This window comes from Chiloscyllium plagiosum, chromosome 13 (assembly GCF_004010195.1).
Source record: "Chiloscyllium plagiosum isolate BGI_BamShark_2017 chromosome 13, ASM401019v2, whole genome shotgun sequence".
Classification (NCBI taxonomy): Eukaryota; Metazoa; Chordata; class Chondrichthyes; order Orectolobiformes; family Hemiscylliidae; genus Chiloscyllium; species Chiloscyllium plagiosum.
Genome location: NC_057722.1, coordinates 37,446,071 through 37,472,448, shown reverse-complemented (window position 1 = coordinate 37,472,448; position 26,378 = coordinate 37,446,071). Strand labels below are relative to the sequence as shown.

Genomic DNA, 26,378 nt, shown 5'->3' with positions numbered 1-26,378 from the left:
AACAAATTCAAGAATTCGTTCTTCCCCAATGTTATCAGACTTTTGAAAGGACCGCTGAAATTTTAATTCTGATCTCTCTCTCTGCACCATCTCCACAGCTGTAACAATGTAATCTGTCCTCTGTTCTGCTACTCTGATGCACTTTGTATGGTACGATCTGCTTATATAGCACGCAAAACCATACTTTTCACAGTATCTCGGTACATGTGACAAAGATAAATCAATAAATCATAGAATCCCTACAGTGTGGAAGCAGGCCATTCGCCCCATTGAGTCAACACCGATCCTTCAAAGAGCATCCCACCCTGCCCCACCCCACTATCTTATTCCTATAAACCTTCATTTCTCATGGCTAACCCACCTAGCCTGCTCATGTCTGGACTGTGGGAGGAAACTGCAGCACCCGGAGGCAGCCCACACAGATATGGGGAGAATGCGCAAACTCCACACAAACAAACAGTTGCCCAAGGACAGAATCAAACCCAGGTCCCTGGCGCTGCAAAGCCACTGAGCCACCCGCAGTAATATGAATCACATGGCCTCTATATCCAGGCGTAAGTGCTAATTAGATATCTTCTAGACCCCTCAATTTCATTCGATCTTGGAATTAAACAGTTAGAGTATAACCATTCACAAAACCTGACATTCCTTCTGCCTCCCTGAGAAAATTGGAGACTAACATTCCACATTCAGCACTGTTACTTTAAGGTCAGCTACCATTTCCACCACTTCCAGTAGGATGCCACCACCTAACAAATATTCCCCTCCTCTCCATTGTCCGCCTTCCACAGGGATCATTCCCTTTGGGACACTCTTCCATCACTCTCAACATCCCTCTGCACGGTGTGCGGCTGTGAGCAGGTTACTCATTGGTGGGGCGATGTGACCTGCTTCCACACTGAAGGGATTCTGTGATTCACATTTGTGACATTATTTTTCGAAGGTCCTGAGAAAAATCAACTATGCCTCCACTACCTTGTCGCATACGAATGCGATCATGCGCCTTTTCAAACCATAAGCAAATATTAAACAAAGTGAGATATGAGTTAAAGAAATGAAAGAATACAATACTTTATGAATGCAACTGTAGAAATACAAATGTAGATACATTACTGTTTGTCTTAATTAGAATATTTTGCTACCTTGCCTTTTAACACAAAAATGACAAGCAATTTTTGCCAAATTTAAACATCTATTTAAATTTTAGAACATAGACCTGAATTTAAAAAAGAAATTAATAAGCTGTTTAACTTCTCACAGAATTACATAGCACTCATGTTTTGCAGCATACAATTAAACTCTGCGTGCAACTCAGATTTGACAAATTTGCTGCTGCATATCAATACTACTCCACAGATCTGCATAGTTTTACAGAAGATTCAAATACTTCCAAAATCCAGGATATTGAATAAGAATCATGATTACCTATATTAACGACCTGCGACAGTCTGTCCTGAAGTAACTGCTGCATGTTATATATAAAAAGATTCTCAGGTGGGAATTTGAGCGATCAACTATTATTATTATTTCTGACAGCTAACAATTGCCCCAGTTAGAAACTGAACGTGTGTAATGCTCAAGTGAAGGTTTTCTCTCAGCTTTGATCATTCCAGCCCTCCCCACTATCCCTGCTCCAAAATCAAGGTTCACATTTAGAAAATCAGCACTTAGGCAAGTTCGTGGAGGAGACCCACTTCAGGTGGTGATGAGAACATATTGAAAAAACTACTTTAAAAGTACAGTTAAAATTACTTATAAATTAACATAAAATTTTTAACAAAAGTTTATTTGAAATGAAGGTCCCCCATACAAAAAAAACTCTACAATAATTTGTTGTGGGTTGTAGTGTTGATATACCAACCATGCAAATCAGCATGTCTGACAATTAACAGTGGTAATATGAATAATTATAATATATTAATAAAAGGCAATTGTCAGTGAGCCTACCTCTAATAAAATGTAAGATACTCCATCCAGTCAAAACCTATTGACCGCTGAAGACTGCAAAACCTGAAATATAAAGCAACAAGGGCAGTTTGTGGCATAGCTGACACGCTGTAAGCTTTAAAGAGTGATATTGAATGTGACATTTTTCATTTATTTGTAAATGCCTCTTTTATAGCAGACTGACGAGAAACGACAGTTGCCCCTTGCAGGATAACTCAGGTGATGGCAAAATGGAGGAGTCTTGACAGCTTCTTTAATGAGACTCTGCATTAGGACCGCCATCTAATACTTTTCACCAACAAAGATCAAGGTCTTTGCTTTCAATCTTATAACCTGATAATTTAGCAAATATTAACCCTATGAAAAGCCAAATTAACCCATTGAGTACTTGTTTTATTTTCTTAAATGTTTTTGTATTATTCAAAAAAAGCCTAATTCTCTTACTGTTGTACCAGGACCTGTTGGAAAATTTTATAAATTCAACAACTCTCCATTCAATGTGGAAAAAATACAAATATACTGTCAGACTAATATAAATAAAACCGAATTGTTAAGTCTCAAATGGAAATATATTAGCCAAATATTGTGGATATTAAAGAGACAAGTAGATGCAAAACAAAATCTTACATAGTCAAACAAAATGCTTTGTTTTGTTTAAACAGTACAAGGAGAGATAAATATGCTACACTAGATAAGACACATTTCTAAAGTACAAATTTGTTGCAAAATCTTTGATCAACTGTGTGGCAAATTACAAGGAAATTTTATTATTTCGGGCAGCACGGTGGCTCAGTGGTTATCACTGCTGCCTGACTGCGCCAAGAACCCGGGTTCGATTCCAGCCTCAGGCGACTGTCTATGTGGAATTTGCACATTCTTCCTGTGTCTGTGTGGGTTTCCTCCAGGTGCTCTAGTTTCCTCCCACAGTCCAAAGATGTGCAGGTTATGTGAATTGGACATGCTGAATTGTCCATAGTGTTCAGAGTTAGGTGCAGTCAGGTGTACATGTTGGGGTACAGGCTTGGGTGGGATACTCTTCAGAGGGTCGTTGTCGACTTGTTGGGCCAAAGGGCCTGTTTCCACACTGTAGGGATTCTATTCTATTCTAACATTGCGAGTTTTTTTTTGCAATAAGAGTAGCTTCTTATTTTTGGATGACATTTAAATGAATAAACCTAAATTTAATCTCCCAATTAAACTGTAGTTCACACCAGGCTTTCCTCATTAGTTGTCAGAGGCTGGGTCATTGGACTAAGTTATCCAGGGGAGGAAAAGCTAAAAACCTCTACAATGAATTTGGCAGAGGATCACCTGAGCCCACTCTTGCAAACCTAGCAACAATTATACTGCAGCCTCTCTGGGAGGTTACTGGAACAATACATCTATTCATCTTCCTGACCAAAGAAATGCATGTGACAAAGGAAAACATGTTTGAAAATCCTTAGTTTTTTTTGGTCTATTCCTACTTTACTGTTTAAAAGTTACTACATCAATTTAAAACATATTTATTTATCATACAGATGCTCCTGAACTTTGCTGATGTATGCTTTCAACAGGAAGGAAAAAAAAGAGGTAGGCAATGAAGAATTATGAAATATACAGTCAGCATCTATCGTGCTGCCACTTGCTGTTCTGGAGATTAATTTCTTACTCTCCCTGTCTGTTACTTGATCTGGAACTGCTGCACCATGCAATGCTGGAGTGCACATTTTCAAATAATGTTCCCCACCAGAGACATTTTTAACAATGTAAATGTGGGAGACCTCAAGCTGAAACTGAAAACATCCAAATTAAGAAAATACTGGTTAAAATTGAGCAGACTGTCATAAGAACTGGAAGACAAGGAACCTACTTATAGCACCAAATATCAGACTGGTGAAGGAGGACACAAGAACAACTGTTAACAAACAACCAGAATGATTTAACCAGCACAAGGAGGTAGTTAGTGCATTTACTAATTGGTGAACACATTATTTTTTAACGCTGAAAACTCAAGTGTCCTATATGCCAGCTTTACTGAATATTATATTTCAATTTTTCTTGTTCAGCTTCACCTGGTGAGATCTCTCCCAGCAGTCTCACCAGACTCTGAATGAGGCCATGATGGTTTCCTCCATCATTTCTCCACAACCATCGACGAGCAGGTCATCCACAATCACTTCCATTCTGGGAAGATCAGGAATTATCTCATGCTATGCTGATACTGAAGCAGTGAAAACACCAAATGGTGTTTGCAGCCATCTGTGTTCCACAAATAGAATCTAAAACGTAGTCAGAAAACAGCATTCAATTGCACTCATAGATATCCATCATTTTCATCAAGGGTAGCAAAATCTTTGTCTTAGCAAGTTGCAGTACAATTTCTTGATAGGCTGGCATGGCAGAGTGAAATCTTTAAAAGCTTTACTGAGATCCTTTTGATCTAGACAGTCTCTCAGCTTTCCAGGTTTTCTTGCTGCTAAGTAGGCCTATAGGAATTGTCACTTTGTTGATTTTTATTTTCATTTCCAGCTCATCTATCTTGTCTTTCAGGCTGGACTCACGAGCAGCCAGAATTCTCTTCGAGAAATACTGAATTGGTCTTACACTATCACCCACTTCAAGCTGATATTCACCAGAAAGACATCTAAGCCCTGTGAGAATAATTTTTTTTCCCCCAAATTTGTTCAGCAGTCAATGGGTTTGTGTCATGTGAATGGCTGAAGATCTCTTCTGGCATGTATTGGGTTATCAGTCCAAGGTTTAGGCTTGCTTGAACTGAAAATCATTCATCTTCCCATTGCATTCTTTGGATGCTCAGCTTAGTTTGTCCTCTTGGGCATAGTAACATGATGAAACAACAACTTCAAGTTTGATGGCCTCATTTTTGTGTCACTACTTGAACCACTTCTCACAGATCTGCAAAGCTCATGATGTTTTGTGTAGCACCACTATCTACCTGACACTTCACATTCGCTTGACCTTCTCCTTCTGCAGTCATTATTCTAACAGGAACAAACCATTTACAACCTCAATGTATTATTACTGACAAAAAAATGAACTAGACTTTCTATGCTTAAAAAGACCAGATGAGTGTTTGGAAATTCTGTGGCTCATCTCCTGACTCACAAAAGCCGGTCTATTGTCTACAACACACAATCCAAACATGTGATGGAATACACTCCACAAAGATTTAGATCAGCACAAATTTCTGCAGTGGGGAGTAGTAGCCTGGTCCTGAAATCTCTGGAATAAGCAGTACACAGGCAAAACAAAAAAGGTATAGATTAGGATTTGGCCAGAGTGAGCCCATTGAGTCATATAGATCCATTAATCCAACTCGTCCGCGTCAACCAGATATCCTAAACTGATCTAATTCCATTTGCCAGCATATTGCCTATATCCCACTCAGCCCTTCTTGTTCATATGCCTTTTAAAATGGTGCAATTGTACCAGCCTCCACACTTCCTCTGGCAGCTTGTTCTATGCACGCACCACCCTCTGCGTAAAAGCATTGCCACTTAGGTCTCTTTTAAATCTTTCTCCTCTCACCTTAAACCTCTTGGACTCCCCTACCCTGGAAAAAAAAAGGCGTTGGCTGTTCAACCTATCCATGCCACTCATGATTTTATAAACCTCCATGAGGTCACCCTTCAGCCAGCAGGATAAAAGCTCCAGCCGATTCAGCCTCTCCCTATAGCTCAAACCCTCCAATCACAGCAACATCTTGGTGAATATTTTCTGAACCCTTTCAAATTTAACAACACCCTTCTGCAATGGAAGTAGAAATAGGCAGGCTCAGTGAAGGAGCAGGTATGTGGACAAGATGATAATCTTGGCATCAAATGCAATACCAAGATTGCGAACAGGTTGGACCAACATCAAACAGCTGCCAAGGATGGAAATGGTAGTCAAGGAATGATGTTCTTAGACCAAAGATAACAGATTTGATCCTCCATTATTTAGTCCTCATTGGACTGGTAAACTAGGAAGCTAGGCTAATACTCTGGGAACAGGGTTCAAATCCACTCTGGCAGCTGAAGGAATTGGAATTTCATTGACAAATCTAGAATTTACAAAAACAAGTTTCACAAATGGTGACCATGAAACCATGTTGTAAAACCACATCAGGTTCATGAACGTCCTTCAGGGAAGCAAAGCTACCATTATTACCTGGTCTGGTCGACGTATGATTCTGACCACACAGCATTGTGGTGGACTCTTAACTACCACCTGAGGTGGCCTAGCAAACCATTTAGTTGTAACAAATTACAAAAGTCTAAGGGGATATTATTAACCAGAAATTGAACTGGACGTGCTATATAGCATAAGTTGTTGGAAAAGCTCAGCAGGTTGGACAGCATCTGTGGACAAAAATCAGAAGTTAATGTTTTGGGTTCAGTGACCCTTCCTCAGAATCAGACTGACAGCTATCTGAACATTCCACCTTCTCCTGTTTGTCTTTAAATACAAACTATTATTAGTTATTTTTCCTAAAGTGACTCTCTAAAAAGAAGTCAAATTGTGTGTGTGTGTGTGTGTGTGTGTGTGTTTACATGTATTGTCGTCTTTGTAAGGGCAGATATTTAGGCTTTCATATTTCAAATTGCTTGTAAGCTTTACAAATTTATTGAATATCATCATACTATTCCATGGGTCACAATATAAAAAGTAAATGCTTTACCCAAATGCTTAATATCAGCAATTGGGTAAAGCATTTAGTTTTATATTGTGACCCATGGACTAGTGCGATAAGAGATAGACCATGCACTCCTTCCCATCGCAGCCATAACATCGGTTGGCAAGGAGACAGAGGGTCAAGGGTTTGCTGAGGAGAGGTAAGATGATGAGATATTTGAAGAGCAGGGACAGTACTGGAGAAGAGGGAACCATTAACAATAACCACAAACATGGTGCTAAAAGGGAAGTCAATAGATCAGCCAAACAAAAAGGTCAGGAGAGTAGAAAGTAGGTCACTTAGATGATGCTGAGAAACAAAAAGAGCAGAACAGGAGAAACTTCTAATAATTGTTTAAGGTGGAGGTGGTACGCAAAGGTGGTTCAAGAAAACGATTTGTCTACAGTGGGTTACCTTTGCACTCCAAAATGGTCTTTGACTAGTAAGCAGGGGGAAAAAGAAATAATTACGCCTCCAGGCTTAAAGGTTCAATGCAGTACTATGTCATTTGTATCACCGTTTCTCTTCCATGTTCACAGCAGATCAAACATATTCCTAGTTTATCCCTAAGGTTATATGGATAATTACCACAATAATTTATTTTTGTTCATTAAACTACTGAATTCGGGTCAGATCTCTAATAAAAAGAATCAGTAAGTGTTAATCTGCCTCTCTGCTTCATAATTGATGTGAAACAAGAAGAATGGCACTGAATTTGAGCCAAAGGATAAATTACTTAAATTTGTCAACTTTTCTTTAATTTTAAACTCGATTCAACTTTTGGAAACTGTTGCTAAAGTTGAAAGACAGTTTTTTTTGTTGAAAGTCTCAAAGAGAGACTTTATCCCTGTCAGAAAATAGTGTGAACATTATGCTAATTATGCGCTCTATAAATCAAGTTAGTAGCTCAGCATTTTCAAAATCTGTTCCTTCCATGCCAACCCAGTCATTTTGAAGAGTCAAATAACATTGACATGAGAATAGTTACTTGTCGATGTTAATATTTGAATATATGAATAAAGAACACAAATAAGTCGCATAACCCCTTGGGCACATTCCAGAATTAAATTTCATCAAGGGTGCTTGTCTCTCACAACCCCATTTTTCCAGTTGATCCCCGTATCCCTTGATTCCCTAAGTATCCAAAATTCCATCAATCCTTGACTTAAATGTCTTCAGTGATGAAGCACTGCAGTTCTCTAAAGTAAGGAGTTTCAAAGGTTCACTACTATCTGAGCGAAGAAATTTCTCATCTTCTAAATTCTGAATGGTTAACTTATCCTGAGACTATCACACCCAATTTGAAAAACTCTCACCTCAGGAAGCAGCATCGAACCCTCTAAGAATCTTATATGATTCAATCAGAAACTTAGGTAATCTCTCAGGCTAAGGATCATTAAAGAATATTGGTCTGTTTTATTCCATTATTGCTTAAGGGACAGCACACTCATCCCAGAATTTAGTCTGGTAAGCCTTCCTTGTAAATTCTCTGAGGCACATACATATTTCCTAGTGCAAGGAGATGAAGACTATTCACAATATTCTGGGTGTGGTCTCACCAAAGCCTTACTATTGCAGCAAGATTTCCTTCTTCTCACATTCCAAACATCTTACGGTGAATGGATTTGCTTTCTTAATAGCTTCCCAAAACTACAGTTGAATCTTCTAACACATGTTGACAAGAATACCCAAATTGCTCTAAATGCCGACATCTACTACCATCTAACTTTTTTAAGTATATACGTCACTTCATGGCAAAATGGAAAATGTCATAGATCCCTATATCATTTTATTGCTGGACCACTTAAACTGCCTATATCACTCCACACATGTGTTTTAACTTCACAGCTTGCTAGATTTTGTGTCAACAGAAAACTTGTATGTATTATAACTTGCTCATCCCTTTAGGCTATTTATATTAGGGGAGATGATCGTATAATGGTAACGTTGCCAGTCCAGTGATGCAGAGACCCGGTCTAATACTTTGGGGACAACAGTTCAAATTCTACCATGGCAGCTGGTGGAATTTAAATGTGATGAATTAGTGAAATCAAATTGAAAGCTAGTCTCAGCAATGCCAAGTAATGAGACTATCATTGATTTGGAGGAGTTGGTGTTGGACTGGGGTGGACAAAGTTAAAAATCACAACACCAGGTTATAGACCAACAGGTTTATTTGGAGGGATTAGCTTTCAAAGTGCTATCATCGATTAGTTTAAAATCTCAGCTGGTTCACTGATGTCCGTCTAAGAAGGTGTGAGATATTGTGTTACAGGCTATCTTTATTAACTCACTCACCAGCTCATTATATTCATTAATATCAGATTCCTGTTCATTCATTCATAACCTTATACTAACCAGTTATTTACTATAACACATTTTTCATTCATAAAATGTATATTATATTTTACTATAAGATAAACCAAATTGAAACAACCCTTTCAAGCATTACTGCTTTTTCCTACCTTCAATTCTTATCAGCCTTTGCTACAAGCAGTGCTTAGGCCTATTTACCACTGAAGAAATGTAGCATATTCAGAACAATACCATCCATGCCATGATGTGTCCTCAAAAGATTAGAATATTAATCATCCCTTACCAACTGTGTCTCAGACTGGAATAGATTACAGAACACCAAGCAATTTCCCCAATTAGTATGTGCTTTTAACATGGCCACTATCCCCTTAACTAACAAAACAGCACTTCCACTAAATTGCATGAATTGAATGAAACTCACACTGGCAAATAGCAAACAAATCTCACATCCCAGCTGCAGTAATCAGTTTAATATCCTTTATTATATTATTAATTACAGATACCATTTCTACCTTATGTAGAGCATATAGGCCTAGTATTTTGTACTAACATTTACTCAAAGACAAAAGGATTAACACCTCTTAATTAGGCAAGCAGATCGGACAGGCACTCTTATTCCTATCAGGAATAGCAGGAGATGGGTTAAAACATATGCTGCCTCCCAGGACATTTCTACAAACTCATTTTTAAATCTTGAGACTATATAAGGGTACAGTTGTACATAATTCTGACTTACCAAGTCTATGATTTTGAAGTAAGTGAATTTTATGACTTTAGTGCTGGATGCTATTTTGTCGTGAATGAAGGAGACATCAGGCTTGTAAAAAATAAATGCATATAATTAATTCCTAAACTCCTTTTCATATGCACTTGGAAGTTTTCATCTTTATTGATTAATTTGAAGTAAGAATATTTCTTCTACCAAAGGAAGTTTTGGATCCAAGTACAGTTATATTTTTAAAATACATTTAGATAAGTACATGAATAAGAAAGGCTTGGAGGGATATGGGCCAAATGTAGGTAGGTTGGACTAGCTTAGTTTGGGAAAATGGTCAGCAAACACTAGTTGGACTGAAGGGTCTGTTTTCATGCTGTATGATCTTGATGACTCCATCAATAAAGATGAAAACTTCCAAGTGCATATGAAAAGGAGTTTAGGAATTAATTATATGCATTTATTTTTTACAAGCCTGATGTATACTTCATTCACGACAAAATAGCATCCAGCACTAAAGTCATAAAATTCACTTACTTCAAAATCATAGACTTGGTAAGTCAGAATTATGTACAATTATCAATGTGATGTTGCCCATCTGTATGCGTAATAGGTAATAGTGATGAAATATTAGGGAACAAACTTGTGAATATGATTATTATTCTTCCTTGCAGAGTCTCATCATGAGCTATCTATTCAGACCGGTATACCTCATTTTAGGATCATCTTGTTATCAGAAAGGAATGTGGTAAGCAACAACATAGTGGAAAATTGTTTGAAATTGAAAGAACGACTTCTACCATATGCATTCATCTTAGTTTTGAAATTGCACAGTAACTGTTTATTGTGCGGTTTGATGTCACACTGAGGTTAGATTTCTTACAGACTGGTTGAGGAAAAGGTAAAGTCAAAGATCATCTTGACTAAGACTTCAAAGTACTATTAATTATACTTTTACCATGTGAAGCAGTTATTGGTATTAATAATTGATATAGTGTTTACGTTAGGTAAGAACTAATCTCTGTTCTTCACATGCTGTTTGTGTCTCTTCCAGGTTGTTCCTTTTTCGTGTAGAATCTTCATGTGTTCTAAATCCACCCACATTGTGGTATTTATACTCAGTGAAGTGCAGCTTTGTTTTCTTAACTATAAGGTTCCTTCAGGGACCTAATGCCCTGACTTAGCCTGGTCAAAAATCACACGACACCGAGCTACACTCCAACAGGTTTATTTGAAAACACTAGCTTTCAGAGTGTTGCTCCTTCAGGTGCTAGTTGTAACATGACAATGATATTTCAGGCTGTTTGATCCTTGGAAAATGATATGAGGTGCTGTTAATTTAGTTTGTACACACAACATGAGAAGATTTTGTGAATACTTTTAGGTTCAAATTGGGCCACTTTATAGAATGAACATCCTATTATTATGGCTATGACACCGTCAGCTTCCACTTGTTTATTATCTAAGTGATAACTATTTTATTTGCTTCCTCATACTTTTTGAAAGACTCATAACTCTTATTGTGCAAAAGAAAATAAATTACACCAATCCTTTGTATTTCACTCAGCCATAATTACTTTAGATAAGCATTCCATTTGCAGTGTGTGGCTTCCAGCCCAGATATTCAGACAAACTAGTAGTTTGGGAAATTTAGGATGATAGTTTGGATAACCAATGAAACAAAAACATTTGCTGCAGATCTGCAACAAAGCAAGAGTTTCACCTCCTCTTGCTGTCATTGGTAGTGCTTTTAAATGGGATTTCCCAGATTGTGGTGATGTCATCAAGCTGCCAAAGAAACCAATTACATAAACTAGTAGTTTGGGAAATTTAGGATGATAGTTTGGACAACCAATGAAACAAAAACATTTGCTGCAGATCTGCAACAAAGCAAGAGCTTCACCTCCTCTTGCTGTCATTGGTAGTGCTTTTAAATGGGATTTCCCAGATTGTGGTGATGTCATCAAGCTGCCAAAGAAACCAATTACATGAAAGAATCTCATAAGCATCTCACCAAGAAATGAAAAGCAACAAATTTTAATTACTACTTTAAAAACGTTATTTGGAGCTAAACTAAAGATTTCGATATATCAATGAAGGTTGAGGTTGAAACATTTTAAAAAATCTAAAATTACATATAAACATTTTTTTTAAAAATGTTAATTATCCATAAAGGTGCCATTTAACAACATTTAATAGCTAGAAGATTAATTTATGATTGGGGAGCAATAGTTAATAGTTCAGCAATAGTTCATAATTGGATCACTGTTTTAAAAACTGAACGAGATGTAACTTTTTTTGGATTTCATACAGTGATGTGAGAACATGTCAAGATAAGTTCTCATCACATGTTTGCTTGCTCTGACATGGAAAAGTGGGAATGGGAGTGTCTACAGTGCAGTCTGTGAAGGAGCAGTAAATGATAGACTGCAACTTCAGAATTTTCAATTAGTCCATGCTTGTACTAAATCTTTGAAGTCATGGTCAGTTTCAGATGTGCAATGGCAGCAAACACTGTGACAGAGTGCAATCATAAACCTTCACAAAATCTGGGGTCGAATGATCTCCTGAAAGGTGCATTTCTGTTTATCAGACTGAATGTTTCTACTGTAGTTTTAAGTGTTTGTTAGATCATAAAGTTTTGCATTGTTAATATAGGGATATTTCTCTTAATGTGATATTTAAGATTTTAAAACTAAGCTAACTGCACAAATTAGGTGATTGGACTTATGAAAATACAATATTAACAGAAACACAATAGAGAAATTACAATGCATTTTTCAGCTGGATTGTTTGAGTGGTTTATTTATGATTTGATAATGTTTCATTCAGAACTAACTACACATGACTTGCAGTTTTAATTGAACAATCACATTTATGCTTATTAATAAACTGTCCTTTATTTTCAAATGACTATTTCTTTAGTAAACTCCCTTGATTGAACAATTCCATTAAATCAATCAAGTAATTGGTTATCATTGGCTTGGTTTGTACTTACCAAATGTTATTTTTTTTAAAGTAGGCTAGGTAAAGATTACACGTATTTTTCTGTCGATTTTGCAGTTTTGTCCTTTAGAATATCTTTTAAAGTATTATGTTGTCTCTTTACAGCAATCAGTCTGCATAACTACGGTGGCACTTTGTGAATTTAGTCATTTAAAATTGTACCTTTGAAATTTGTTAGGAGAAAGTGAAGACTGCAGATGCTGGTGATCAGAGCTTAAAACTGTGTTGCTGGAAAAGTGCAGCAGGTCAGGCAGCATCAATGGAACAGGAGAATCGACGTTTCGGGCATTCCTGAAGAAGGGCTTATGACCGAAACGTCGGTTCTCCTGGTCCTTGAATGCTGCGCTTTTCCAGCAACACATTTTTAACCTTTTGAAATTTGTGGAAAAATAATAGGCATGATTATCGACATGTTGAAGATCTTCCTGTCTGAAATATATTTAAATATATCATTTTCGATGAGTTTAATTAGCAATGTTAATTTTATTTCTCATGTTGTTTTAATTTATTACTGTGGAGTAGAAATAATGTTTATTTGTTCATGAGATGTGTGTGTTGCTGACTAAGCCAGCGTTTATTGCTGATCCCTAAATCTATGTCCATGTGGGTACTTATTTTTTCCTTAAGTAATAAGGTTCAGCTTCACATAACATCAGTGGGAAATTTGTTTTGTAACTTGACATTTGGCTTCAGCCTTTCTTCTCTTTGGTAATCCAAATTACAATCTTCTAACTGAACAGAAGTCGCAGCTTCTAGCAACATTCCTCTGTTATCAATGTCAACTCCGATCCAAGCAAGTCAGTATAACAGAAACTAACACCTTGTTTGTGGAAAGCGTTTTATTAATTACTTAGTGTTTTTCCTTAAAATTGTTCAGCCTTAGGTATTCTTAATTGATCTGTCTAGACATGTGAGAGGACTTGAACCCAGGCCTCCTGGTCCAGAGGCAGGGACAATTCCATTACGCTGCAAGGGCCCTGCCTGACCCCCTTTGTTTCCCCTAATCAACGTGCTCAGAGTTTTTATTACATATCACTTATGCAGGTTGAATTTGAACTTGGAGCTTCTAGGCCAGAACTATAGACACAACCACTGCACCACCAGAGCCCCTCCTGTCCCCTTTAGATATTTTCTGATCAACTTGTTCAGAGATGTTATGACAAACCTCTGGAGCAGGTGGGATTTGAACCCAGGCATCCGAGCTCAGAGGTAGGGATACTACTACTACGACACAGGAGCCCTTCCTGACCCCTTTTAAAATTTTTATTTTTCCTTAGCAACCTGCTCAGAGATGTTATTACACACCTTTGGAGCAGGTGGGCCTTGAACCCTGTGCCCTTTCACTTTTTCTTTTTTCCATTTTTTTTTTTATACACCCAGAAATGCTTTCTCTCACAACTAAGTGACTTTCCAACCATCAAAATCAATGTGACGTTTTTCTACTTTTTTAAAAAATGACTAACCATCACCAATAAAAACACAATTCAAACTTTATATGCAAAGCCAATTATGGGCAATCATCCCTATTTCCTTTAAATTTACCGTGTCAATTAATCATAGTTGGTTCTCATTATAAGTGGCATCATGTACTCGTGAGGTCAGATATAGATTAGGCTTTTTACACAGGTCCCTACCAATTACATGGTACCTGTGTCTGTCAGGGTAGATGGAGGATTCCCATTGTAGCATCATCCATGCTTTTATTTTATCCATAGAAGATTGATGCTCTGATCCATCTCAATTAATGAGGATTAGGTATAATCGGTTAACCCCAATCGCCTGCTAAATACTTGCTGTGTTAACAAGACTCATGGGACTGAGGACAAATTAGCATGGATTGAAGATTGTCCAGTGAACAGAAAATACAGAGTAAAAGTAAACAGTTTATTTTGAAAGTATAACAAGTAGACACTGGTGGGGGGGTTCTAATGGTGCAATAGTAATGTCTTTACTTCTGAGGCAGAAGATCCAGGTTCAAGTCGGATCTGCCTTGGAGGTGTGTCACAATATCTCAATACAATACAATACAATACAATACAATACAATGAACCTGTTTGCCTATAACCTGATTTTCTTTATAACTTGTCCACTCCAGTTCAACACCGGTACCCCAACATCAACAATATCTCCAAACAGTTTAATTGAAACAACAATCAGAAGTAATAAGCCATAATTTTAGCTCTGTGTTTGAGCTAAAGCTGCTTGCTATTCTTAAGATTTTTTCAACAAAAAATGGAATGAAATTAATGTCAGTGGCAGAGACTAGAGTTTTTGCCTGTTCCTAGTTGTCCTTGAACTGAGTGGCTTGCTAGGACATTGCAGAAGATGCTTGAGAGTTGACTACATTGTTTTGGAGTGCCGTCAATTTCAGACAAGTCAAGGATGACTGATTTCCTTTCGAGGGATTGTGTTCAAAAATGACCGAAATCGGTCAGTGGTGAAAATAGCCACTTTGTTCAGCAACTGCAAATAGCACAAGGTCGAGATGGCAATACAATCCCGGAATACAGCTCTTACACTAGTCTCTTTAAACACAGTTCATACATATATTAAAGTTTCATTACCATGGTGTTACATTGTTTTATCAATAGTACACAAACGTTTGCTGTTCACAATAAAAAATCCATACACCAGCTTTGAAAATAAGATCACCACAAAGTGCATTCCCTATCTACTGTGATTATTGTCTATAATAGTCTGTCTTGTTTCTTTTCTCATATTTATGTTCCTGTTTCTTTTACTTGGTATTTCTACAAACTCATTTTTAAATCTTGAGACAATATGGGGCACAGTTGTGTATAATTCTGACTTACCAAGTCTAAGGTTTGGAAGTAAGTGAGTGCAAGGAAAAGAATCTTAGGTTAAAACAAAACCTATTGAATTTAGAATGTATAATGAATATTAACATTTTATTTACCATCTTAAATAAAGTTTAGAGAAGATTAAGAGAAATAAAAGGAAACAGAGAGAAAGTATGAAAATAATTGCATTCACACAACACTCGGACACGACAAAGAACTTTACAGTCACTGAATTATATGTTGAAGTCTCATCACCTTTGCAACATAGGAACCACGGAAGCCAATTTGCACCCAAAAAGCATTTTCAAACAGTTTTGTGAAAACAGATAGTCTGCCTTTTTGTGCTTTTAAATGGAGGGATAAATATTGGTTAGGGCACTGATTCTCTCGCTCTCCTGCACTTCTGTGAAATAATGTAATCATGTCATTTACATTCAACCAGGCAGGCAAACTGGACTTAGATATAACGTCTTATCCACAAAGACGTGTGGATTTGACAGTCCAGTGCTCCCTCAGTACTGCACTGAACTGTCAGCCTGCATTAACATGCTCAAGGCCAGGAGTGGACCAGAATCCACAAAAGGAGAGAGAATCAGAGAATCCCGACAGTGTGAGAGAGAAACAGGGTTAAATGCTTTGACTTCAATATGATTCTCCTTCAGAACATCCCCCATCTTAACTTGACTCTTTACCTGGTTAATACCTAAACCTGACCACTTTCAGCCTTGAACTCGGACATATCCAGATGAGCCTTCTAAATACTCACCTCCTCTCTCATTAACCTCATGGCAGCACCCCACCTCAACCTTTTAACCCTGGGTAGAAGTATTGCAAAGCTTTTTTATTTCCTGCCTTAATCCTGAACACACCTTAAAATCTCTCGCAGGTTTTCAAATCTTCCCAGCTTGCCTCTCCCTTCACTTTCACTGCAACTTTCTCCAGCTATCAATTCGGAGATCTCCGCATTCATACAATTCCGACCTCTTGAGCAACCCTGTGTTAATTCAATATATTTGTGACCATCTGATGAGCTGAGCCCAAAGTCTCTAGAATTCCATTACTAAGCTGGTCTGCCTTTTCCCCTTTATGACACCCTTCAAAAACTTACCTCTTTGACCAAGATTTTGATTATTCTGTGCTAATCTATCCTTATGCATCATGGTGTAAACTTTTGCTTGGTCTATTGAAGCACGTGATTTAATTTACTATGTTAACAGCTTTGTATTAAAGGTACATTGCTGTTTTGATAAATAATTTTAGAAATGTTTCAAAAGAAAAACTTCAAATGGAATTGTATCACCAAAAATGGTAGGACAGAATTAAGTACAACTTATAGGCGATGTTGTCCACTTAGTCCTGCTGTACTTGTTCTTCTAGGTTGCAGAGGTCATTGGTTTAGGAATACTGTCAAAGAAATCTTGTTAAGTTGTTGCAGTCCACCTTGTGTATGGTGCATATTGCTGCAACTGTGCACTGCTGATGGAGGGAGCAAATGCTTAAGGCAATGGATGATGTGCAAACCCAGCTGGCTCTTTGATCCTGGACAGTGTTGAGCACCTTGAGTATTTTTAGAGCTACAGGGTAGTTTCCTATGGTTAACTATCTTTAGCTGCTCCATCAATAACTTTACCTCTCTAAAAGGTTAGAAGTGAAAATGCTCACTGATGATTACATCATGTTCAACACTTCTTGTGACTCTTCACATATTTGAAGCACACAGCATGCATATGCAGCAAGACCTGGACTGGATTCAGGCTTGGGTTGACAACTCACAAGTGAGAGTCATGCAACACAAGTGGCATGCAAAGATTATCTCTAACTCGAGAGAATCAAAGTATTACCCGATGACATTGAGTGACATTACAATTGCTGAATCCCCCATGACTGACATCCTTGGAAAGACCTTGACCTGAACCTGAACTGGACTAGCTATACAGATATTGTGGCTACAAATGCAGGTCAGAGGTTAGAGCTTCACTGGCAAGTAACTTCTGACTCTGCAAAGTCTATTTGCCATCGACAAGGCACATGTCAGGAGTGTGATGGAATAACCCCCAGTTGCCTGAATGAGTATAGCTTCAACATCACTCAAGAGACTCAACCCCATCGAGGGCAGCAAGCTACATGATTGGCACACCACCCAATTGCCTGGTCCCTAATCACTTTCAATTCACAGAAACATGAATCAAGAATTATTACATGGGAAGACTGTAAAATCTATAATCAATGCCAAACAAGTTTTTGTGGGCAGCACGGTGGCACAGTGGTTAGCACTGCTGCCTCACAGCGCCAGAGACCCGGATTCAATTCCCGCCTCAGGCGACTGACTGCGTGGAGTTTGCACATTCTCCCAGTGTCTGCGTGGGTTTCCTCCGGGTGCTCCGGTTTCCTCCCACAGTCCAAAGATGTGCAGGTCAGGTGAATTGGCCATGCTAAATTGTCCGTAGTGTTAGGTAAGGGGTAAATGTAGGGGTATGGGTAGTTTGCGCTTCGGCGGGTCGGTGTGGACTTGTTGGGCTGAAGGGCCTGTTTCCACACTGTAAAGTAATCTAATCTAATCTAAACTGAGAAATGTATCCCAATGGTTTTTTGTGAAGTTGTAAAGTTATTTTTTTCCATTACGTATAACACTATCTGAATCTGAAATAACTGCACAGAGGCTGGTGTCTCATTACCAAGTCACCCTTTATTTAGTTTTAAAGTTGTTGACTTTTTTTCTTATAAATACTGCTTATATATCTCTATCATACCATGCCCTGGGAAGGAGTTGAGCTCCGAAAGCTTGCAATTTCAAATAAACCTGTTGGACTATAACCTGGTGTCAATTGATTCTTGACATTTGCCAGTGCATTGGCTCTGGCCAGCCATCTTAGTCAGTCCTCAACTAAAGGAGATTCTAATCCCCTGATTATTTTTTTCTTTTTTTTTCTTTTTTTAAAAAAATTAAACCCCCACACTACCACCTAAGTGCGGTAGTGCTTATTCTTTCCCCAGCACCCATGGTGTGTGTGTATACGTGTGAGACACAGTGAAAGAAATCCCCTGATTATATTGGTCAGCCAAAGCTTTCCTGATTGGCCAGATTAACAACCCCAATCAAGAACCTCAGTCGATGAGGTCCACCTGGTCCCAACAACTACATCATCGCCATCAACCTGTGCCGCCCCCCCCCCCCCCCCCAATCCCCCACTCCGGGTACACAGGCCTGGTCTTTCGTTTGTAGTTTTTTTTGCAATGTTTTCGCACCAGGTCCAGTTCCTCTGACTTGGACTCAGACACAGGCAGCATGTACCAGGCCGTGGCCCATACCTTGCATCCAGAATATCTCAGGACAGTTTCCTTATTTCAATGCAAGATTAACTCAGGGCATGTTTAGGAACATGGGACTAAGACATCACAGCAATTATGGAAACATGGCTCAGGGATGGACAGGACTGGCAGCTTAAATGTCCCAGGATACAAATGCTACAGGAAGGACAGAAAGGGAGGCAAGAGAGGAGGGGGAGTGGCATTTCTGATAGGGGATAGCATTCAGCTGTATTGAGGGAGGATATTCCTGGAAATACATCCAGGGAAGTTATTTAGGTGAAACTGAGAAATAAGAAAGGGATGAAATAAGAAAGGGAAATTGAGAAACAGATTTGTTAGGAGATCTCAGTTATCAATAAGAATAATAAGGTGGTTATAGTAGGGGACTTTAACTTTCCAAACATAGCCTGGGATTGCCATAATGTTAACAGTATAGATGGAGAAGAATTTAAGTGTGCACAAGAAAATTTTCTGATTCAGTACTAGAGAAGGTGCAAAACTGGCAGGGCAGGTGACCGAGGTGTCAGCGGGGGAGTGCTTTGGGGTCAGCAACCACAATTCTATTAGTTTTAAAATAGTGATTGAAAAGGATAGACCAGATCTAAAAGTTGAAGTTCTAAATCGGAGGAATGTCAGGTAAAAACTTTCAAAAGCTGACTGGGGGCAGATGTTCACCGGTAAAAGGAACAGCTGGAAAATGGGAAGCCTTCAAAAATGAGATAACAAGAGTCCAGAGACAGTATATTCCACTTAGGATGAAAGGAAAGGCTGGTAGGTGTAAGAATGCTGGATGATGAGAGAAATTAAGGGTTTGGTCAAGAAAAAGAAGGAAGCATGTGTCAGGTATAGACACGACAGATTGTGTGAATCCTTAGAAGAGTATAAAAACAGTCGGAGTATACTGAAAAGGGAAATCAGGAGGGCAAAAAGGGGACATGAGATAGCTTTAGCAAATAGAGTTAAGGAGAATCCAAAGGGTTTTCACAAATACATTAAAGACAAAACGGTAACTAGGGAGAGAATAGGTCCCCTCAAAGATCAGCAAGGTGGCCTTTGTGTGGAGCCGCAGGAGATGGATGAGATACTAAACGAGTATTTTGCATTAGTGATTACTGTGGAAAAGGACATGGAAGATACAGAATGTGGGGAAATAGATGATGACATCTTGAAAAATGTCCATATTACAGAGGAAGTGCTGGATGTCTTGAAACACATAAAAGTGGAAAAATCCCCAGGACCTGATCTAGAACTCTGTGGGAAGGTCAGGAAGTGATTGCTGGGCCACTTGCTGAGATATTTATATCATCGATAGTCACAGGTGAGGTGCCAGAAGACTGGAGGTTGGCAAACGTGGTGCTACTATTTAAGAAAAGTGGTAAGGACAAGCCAGGGAACTATATACCGGTGAGCGTGACATTGGTGGTAGGCAAGCTGTTGGAGGGAATCCTGAGGGACAAGATGTACATGTATTTAGAAAGGCAAAGACTGATTAGGGATAGTCATTATATGAATGATTTGAATGTGAGCATAAAAAGGTATAGTTACGAAGTTTGCAGATGACACCAAAATTGACGGTGTAGTGGACAGCACAGAAGGTTACCTCAGATTACAATGGGATCATGATCAGTTGGGCCAATGGGCTGAGGAGTGGCAAATGGAGTTTAATTCCAATAAATGTGAGGTGTTGCATTTTGGGAAAGCCAATCTTAGCAATCTGAGAAGGGAAAGATATAAAAGAGACCTCAGGAGCAACCTTTTCATGCAGAGGGAGGTAAATGTGTGGAATGGGCTGCTAGAGGAAGTGGTGGAGACTGGTAAATTGCAAACATTTAAAAGACATCTGATGGTAGATGAACAGGAAGAGTTTGGAGGGACATGGGCCGGGTGCTGGCAGGTGGGATTAGATTGGGTTAGGATATCTGGTTGGCATGGACAAGTTGGACCAAAGGGTCTGTTTCCATGCTGTACATCTCTATTACTCTATGCCTCCTCTTCTTCCAGCTACAATGGTAATGAGGCCCCATCCATTTCGGACTCTGAGATGTCCTCAACATTAGATGGAGGGGTAGCACCTGCAGTTCCTGACAGGCCTTCCGGCTGTTCTGAAAGGCCAGGTACGTTTTGCCCCTTCCCGGTTTGTGAGGTAATGGCTTTCAGGTGATCCACATGTTTGTTCAGGACTGTAGCACCTACATGACCTTTAAGTCACGAGACCAGACCTCATGTCAACCTCAACTCAGCCATACAAGGTCATTTCCAAGATTCTGGTACCAAACTTCATCCCCTGAATTAAATTCTCTCTCAGACAGGAGACATTTGTCCGGCATTGGCATTCCTGCTGCCGTTTCCCCGAGCCCCACCCCCCCCCAGATCTGGGAAAGTTAGGCTTGATCTGGTGCAGAATCTTCTCCCCATCAGCACCTCTGCTGGAGCTATCCCTGTTGTTGCATGTGGGGTGATCTGTAATCAAACAGAAACCAGGACAGTTCGGTCTCAATTGATGCTATAGATTGCTTCTTTAAGCATGCTTTCAATGTTTGGACCGCTCTGTTAGACCATTGGACGATGGATGGTATGGAGCTGTCCTTATGTGCCGAATGCCATTGGATTTTTAGGAAACATTCAAATTCCCTACTGGTAAATGATGCACCATTGTCTGTGATTAATCCTTCTGGAAGTCCGTGTATCGCAACCAATGCTCGCAGCTTCACAATAGTCATTCCAGAGTTTGCTGAACGAACTTTATGAACATCCAACCACTTTGAATGGGCATGCACTATGACCAGGAACATTGAGCCCATGAAAGGACTAACATAGTCGACATAAAATCGGATCCAGGGTTTACCCAACCATTCCCAGGAATGTGGGGGTGCTGCTGGAGGCAAGTTTTGTCCTTTCTTGCACTCTAGGCACTGCCCCATCAGCCATCCAACCCTGGCCACCAGACATAGCTTCTTGCCAGCATCTTCATCTTGGAAACCCTGGTGGAGTGCGGCCAGTATCTGGCAACAACCTTTACTTAGAACAATCACCCTTGCTCCCCATAGTAATATGCCATTCTCTATGGTGATCTGGTCTCTCCATGTTCAGAAAGGTTTCAATTCTGGTTGCCATGGCCCTTCTGTTTCCCCCAATACCATCAGCTATTTTAGTTTCGCTAGGACAGGATCTTTGTGTCCACAGTCCAATATTGTCAACAGTGACCAGACGGTGTCCAAAACATTTAAAACCAAAATGGACTCTTCCAGAGGAGCACCACCGGTGGATTATCTGCCAGTGGGAGGTGGCTCAAGGCATTAGCCACTTGTCTTCCTGGACAGTATTCCAACTTGGACGTGCTGATAATAAGGGCCCAATGCAGAATTCTACTGGAAGCTATGGGTAGCACCGCCTTGTCTTCCTTCAGTAGCCCTTGCAGGGGTTTGTGATCCATTGCTATGGCAAATAGGTTCTGGTGGAATTTCCTCACATCAAAGGTAACCATGAAACTTTCCTTCTTTATCTGGGCATTCAGCATCAGCCAAGGTCTGGAAAGCTTACGCTATCAGGGGTTCCTCTCTGTTGGGCCATCGGTGAGCAAACACTGCCCAGTACTGTCTGGGGAGGTATTGCACGTCAGCACTACCTCTCGCTTTGGATCATACTAGGCCAACAACTTAAATGACGATAGCAATTTTTACAGTTCTCTAAAGGCTGCCTCTTTGTTTTGCGAACATTTCCAAGGCTGACCATTTCTCGATAGCAGGTATAAGGGTGCCAAGACAGAGGCCAGGTTACAGATGAATTTTCTGTAATAATTCACTAAGCCAAGGAAAGACCTATGCTCTGGTACAGTTGTGGGAACTAGGGCTCCTTTGATCACCCTCTCTTCCTCTTCCAACAGGTGTAGCCCAGTTTTGTTGACTCTAATCCAAGTAGGTCACTTGGGGGTGCCTGGAACACACATTTTTCCCATCTTAAGGTGTATGCCCACCTGGGAGAAATGTTTAAGCACAATGTACAAGTGTTATTTTTGATCTTCCCTGTTATTAAGTAGATAAATGGCACCCTCGAGTAACCCTTATAAAAATATTCTCCATGGTCCATGGGAAATGACCACAGGCTGATGATAGCCCAGATGGCAGTCTTGTATATCGATGTAAACCTTTATGGGTTTTATTTGTAACTTACTTCTGGGACACCACTCCAGTCACAATTGCAGGTAGGCATGGCTCATGTCCAGCTTCATAAAGGACAACCCCACACCAATCTTGCATACAGGTCCCCTATGCGAGGGATTGGGTATATATCCAGCTGCAAGAAACAGTTTACGGTATGCTTAAAATCCCCACAAAGGTGAACTGAGCCATCAGGCTTCACAATTGGTATGACTGGTGCCACCCATTCTGCAGACTGCACTGGTTTGATTTTCCTTAACTGTCCAGGCTCCTGATTTCTGCCTCTACTTTCATTCACAAAGCAAATGGCACCGGGTGAGCTGTGCAAAATCTCAGAATTACAGCCTCAACAGAGGAAATTCTCATCAGGTTATTTTTTTTTCCCCCAGACTGAGGAGATTATAAATTCCCTGCTTGGAGGAGATTCGGAATAATATTTTTTTTCTTTTTTTTTTTCCCTTTCGCCCCCTGCACTACTGCCACTTATCCTTTCCCCAGCACCCATATTGTGTGTAAGATTCTGAATTATTTTCATCAACCAAGGCTTTCCTGATTGGCCCAGGTTAACAACTCCAATCAAAAACCTTGTGATTAATGAGGCCAACCTGTTTCAATCACTACAGAACATTTCCATTCCTCCTTTCCTTTGCTTTTGTGATATCCCACATTCCTGGAAAAACATTATTTCTGATGTACTTGTACAAAGTCAGAATGTTAACTGAATTTTACAAAGAACAAATGCAAAGAAAAGTCCAGCAGAAGAGACGACCTTCGGCCTATCAAATGTATGCTGACACATGATGCCTTTCTAAACTGAAAGCGTTTTGCCTTTATCTAGTCCACAGCCTTGTACCTTTCAAGATGCCTCTGAAATGTTGCAATTGTATCTGTTTCCACCACTTCCTCTGGCAGTACAATTCCAGGCACTTACTGCCTCTCTGTTTTAATGAATGCCCTTTTTCAGAAATACTGAAGTCAACTGTAGCTCCTTCCAAAGTTGGGTGATAATCAGTCATTATGAACTGAATTTTTTTTTTGGAGAAATCCAGAAAAATAAACTTACATAGACTGCAGCCCTTAATCATTTGTGCCGAGTTCTTTGGAAGCTTTGCCCAAGTGAAGGCAGGTGTTAGTTTACAATTTGGTTGGTCTGCCAAGTTTTACAAAAGCATCTCAACTACTACGTCATAGTTTAAGGATAAGAGGTAACCATTTTAGAACTGCGATGCAGAGATATTTCTTCACCCAGACAGTGATGAACCTGTGAAATTCACTTTCACAAAAAATTGTTGAGCCTAAGACATTATATATTTTCGAGAAGGAAGCTCATGGCTAGAAGAGTGAAGGGATACAGGGAGGGCAGGATTAAAAGGTCTTGAGCTTTATGTTTAGCTACGATTGTACTGAATGATGGAGCAGATTGGAGGGATCGAAAGTACTATTCCTATGTTGATATGTTTCTACTGTTTGATTTCTATGTCAAACTCAATTACTAATGGAAGTTTTCACTGCTATGATAGTTATTATAATGTTCATATTTTCACACATATCTTTAAATTCAAAATTGGCAAATTTCCTCTCATTGTAAATTAGAAACTTAGCAGGTCCTCCATCTTGTTCCTATCCATTTCTCCATTATTGTGTTCACAACCAATTATTTTCTTCACTATATCTGATAATGGATTGGTTAAATCCAGCTGCTGCATCTATTATCTGAAGTATGAAAAATTTATTTTTCCCTTAGCCCTACCTTCATGAGACTTTAATGATATGGTAATGGATGACCTCTCGTACTCAATTATGGCGTCCTCCTATATTTTCAACATTTATAACTGATCTTTATAACAGGTTTAGTTCACTCATTGTCCCTTACTCCTGCACTCTTTCATAGAATTTTTAACCAATGAGATGAAATGCCAAACTTCCAATGTTGTTTTAAGACTGTTAGTTTTTGTTTTGCTTTTAAGTTTCTTCCATAACGCCATGGTAATTCTTTAACATATTGTTTAGAGAAGTTAGGTTTTGGTAAAGCGATATGGTTATATGCAGATCATATAAACTTTAAAAACTGCTGACTTCCCAAAAATAATTGCTTGTCATATTTAATAGCCAATTTTATTTGAGTCTCTTTCATGGACAGTCAGTTCAAATGCAAGAGATACCACATCTGTGCTGATAAAGTGGTCTAGCCTGGAATTACCACTCTTTCCTTTTTACTTTACCAAATCTCAAGTAGTAGTGACCTAGCCTTACTTTCTTTTTATTATTTAGAGCATCGAAGTAGCAGTTTAACCAATTCACTCCACATACTGTCCAACAGAAGACAATTAATTGCACATTAAACAAAACATTCATTACTGGGTTGAAGGTCCTTGGGACCAGTACAATTCCTTTTGTCTGATCAGTATCACCCTCTTCTCATTCTCAATGTTCCTGTGCTGTGGGTCATTTGGAAAAACTCATATCTTTCAGAAAACTCAATGCCTAATGACATTTAGAGTTGTATCTAAAACATCTGTTGATCATTCTCCTGACATTCCTGGGTTCATTCCCCAATTTTGTGTTGTCAGACATAATTGTCAAGTGGGTCTTAATCCTGAATCCTTTTTATGATGATTTTTTTTGACACTCATGCCCTATATCTGGACAGTCTCACATTGCCACTACTGTGAATCCTCCATTTGTACTTCTGCTGATTGTCCCATTTGTGCCAATGTGACAATAAATTAATGTTTTACAAGGAAACGTTAAGAGTTTCTGACATCTGTTCCAAAAGTGTGATTTTTTTTTCCCCTGAAAATGTTACTCCTGCTTATTCTAGCTGTCTAACCACGATCAACACCTTTATATATCCCATCAAATTAAAAGGAAGGAATGAATTAGGAACTAATCAAGAAGAATGCAGCAAAACTTAAAACAATATCCAGACTTCAGTTGACAAATGACATTCATGCCACACAAATGCAAGGCAATGATCACTTCAACAAAAGAACTTGATATTCAATAACATTACCATCACGGAATCTCCCACTATCCACACCTTGGGGGCTACCATTTAACAGAAACTGAACTGGACAAGCATATAAATACAGTGGCTTCAACAACCGGCCAGAGGATAGGAATTCTGCAGCAAGTAACTTACCTCCTTCCTCCCAAAGTATGCCCACGACCCGCAATGTTCAAGTCAGGAGTGTATTGGAATACACTTCATTTGCCTGGTTGAATGCAGCTCCAACACAAAAAAAAGCTTGACGCCATCTAGGACAAAGCCACTCCTTGATTGGCATCATATTCGCAATCATCCACACCCTTGAATGTCAACACTCAGCAGCATCAGTGCATACCATCTAGAGAATGCACTACGGTATTCACCGAAGATCCTCAGATAGCACTTTCCAAACCAATAATAATACACCGAGAAGGGCAAGGGAGCTGATACATGGGAACACCACCAGTAAGTTGCCCTCGGA

General features: G+C 39.2%; 1 protein-coding gene across 6 annotated transcripts in view; it reads right to left on the bottom strand.

Annotated features, from left to right (window-relative positions):
* LOC122555933 (inactive N-acetylated-alpha-linked acidic dipeptidase-like protein 2) overlaps nucleotides 1–26,378 on the bottom strand; it is a 941,631-nt gene that overhangs the window by 894,240 nt on the left and 21,013 nt on the right. For 5 of the 6 annotated variants that reach the window (XM_043702221.1, XM_043702219.1, XM_043702220.1 and 2 more), the window contains one exon: nucleotides 1,948–2,010. The exons of the other annotated variant lie outside the window; for it this stretch is intronic. The gene's annotated coding sequence lies outside the window, so the exon portion shown is untranslated. The remainder of the gene's footprint in view (nucleotides 1–1,947; nucleotides 2,011–26,378) is intronic. 6 annotated transcript variants of the gene reach the window in all.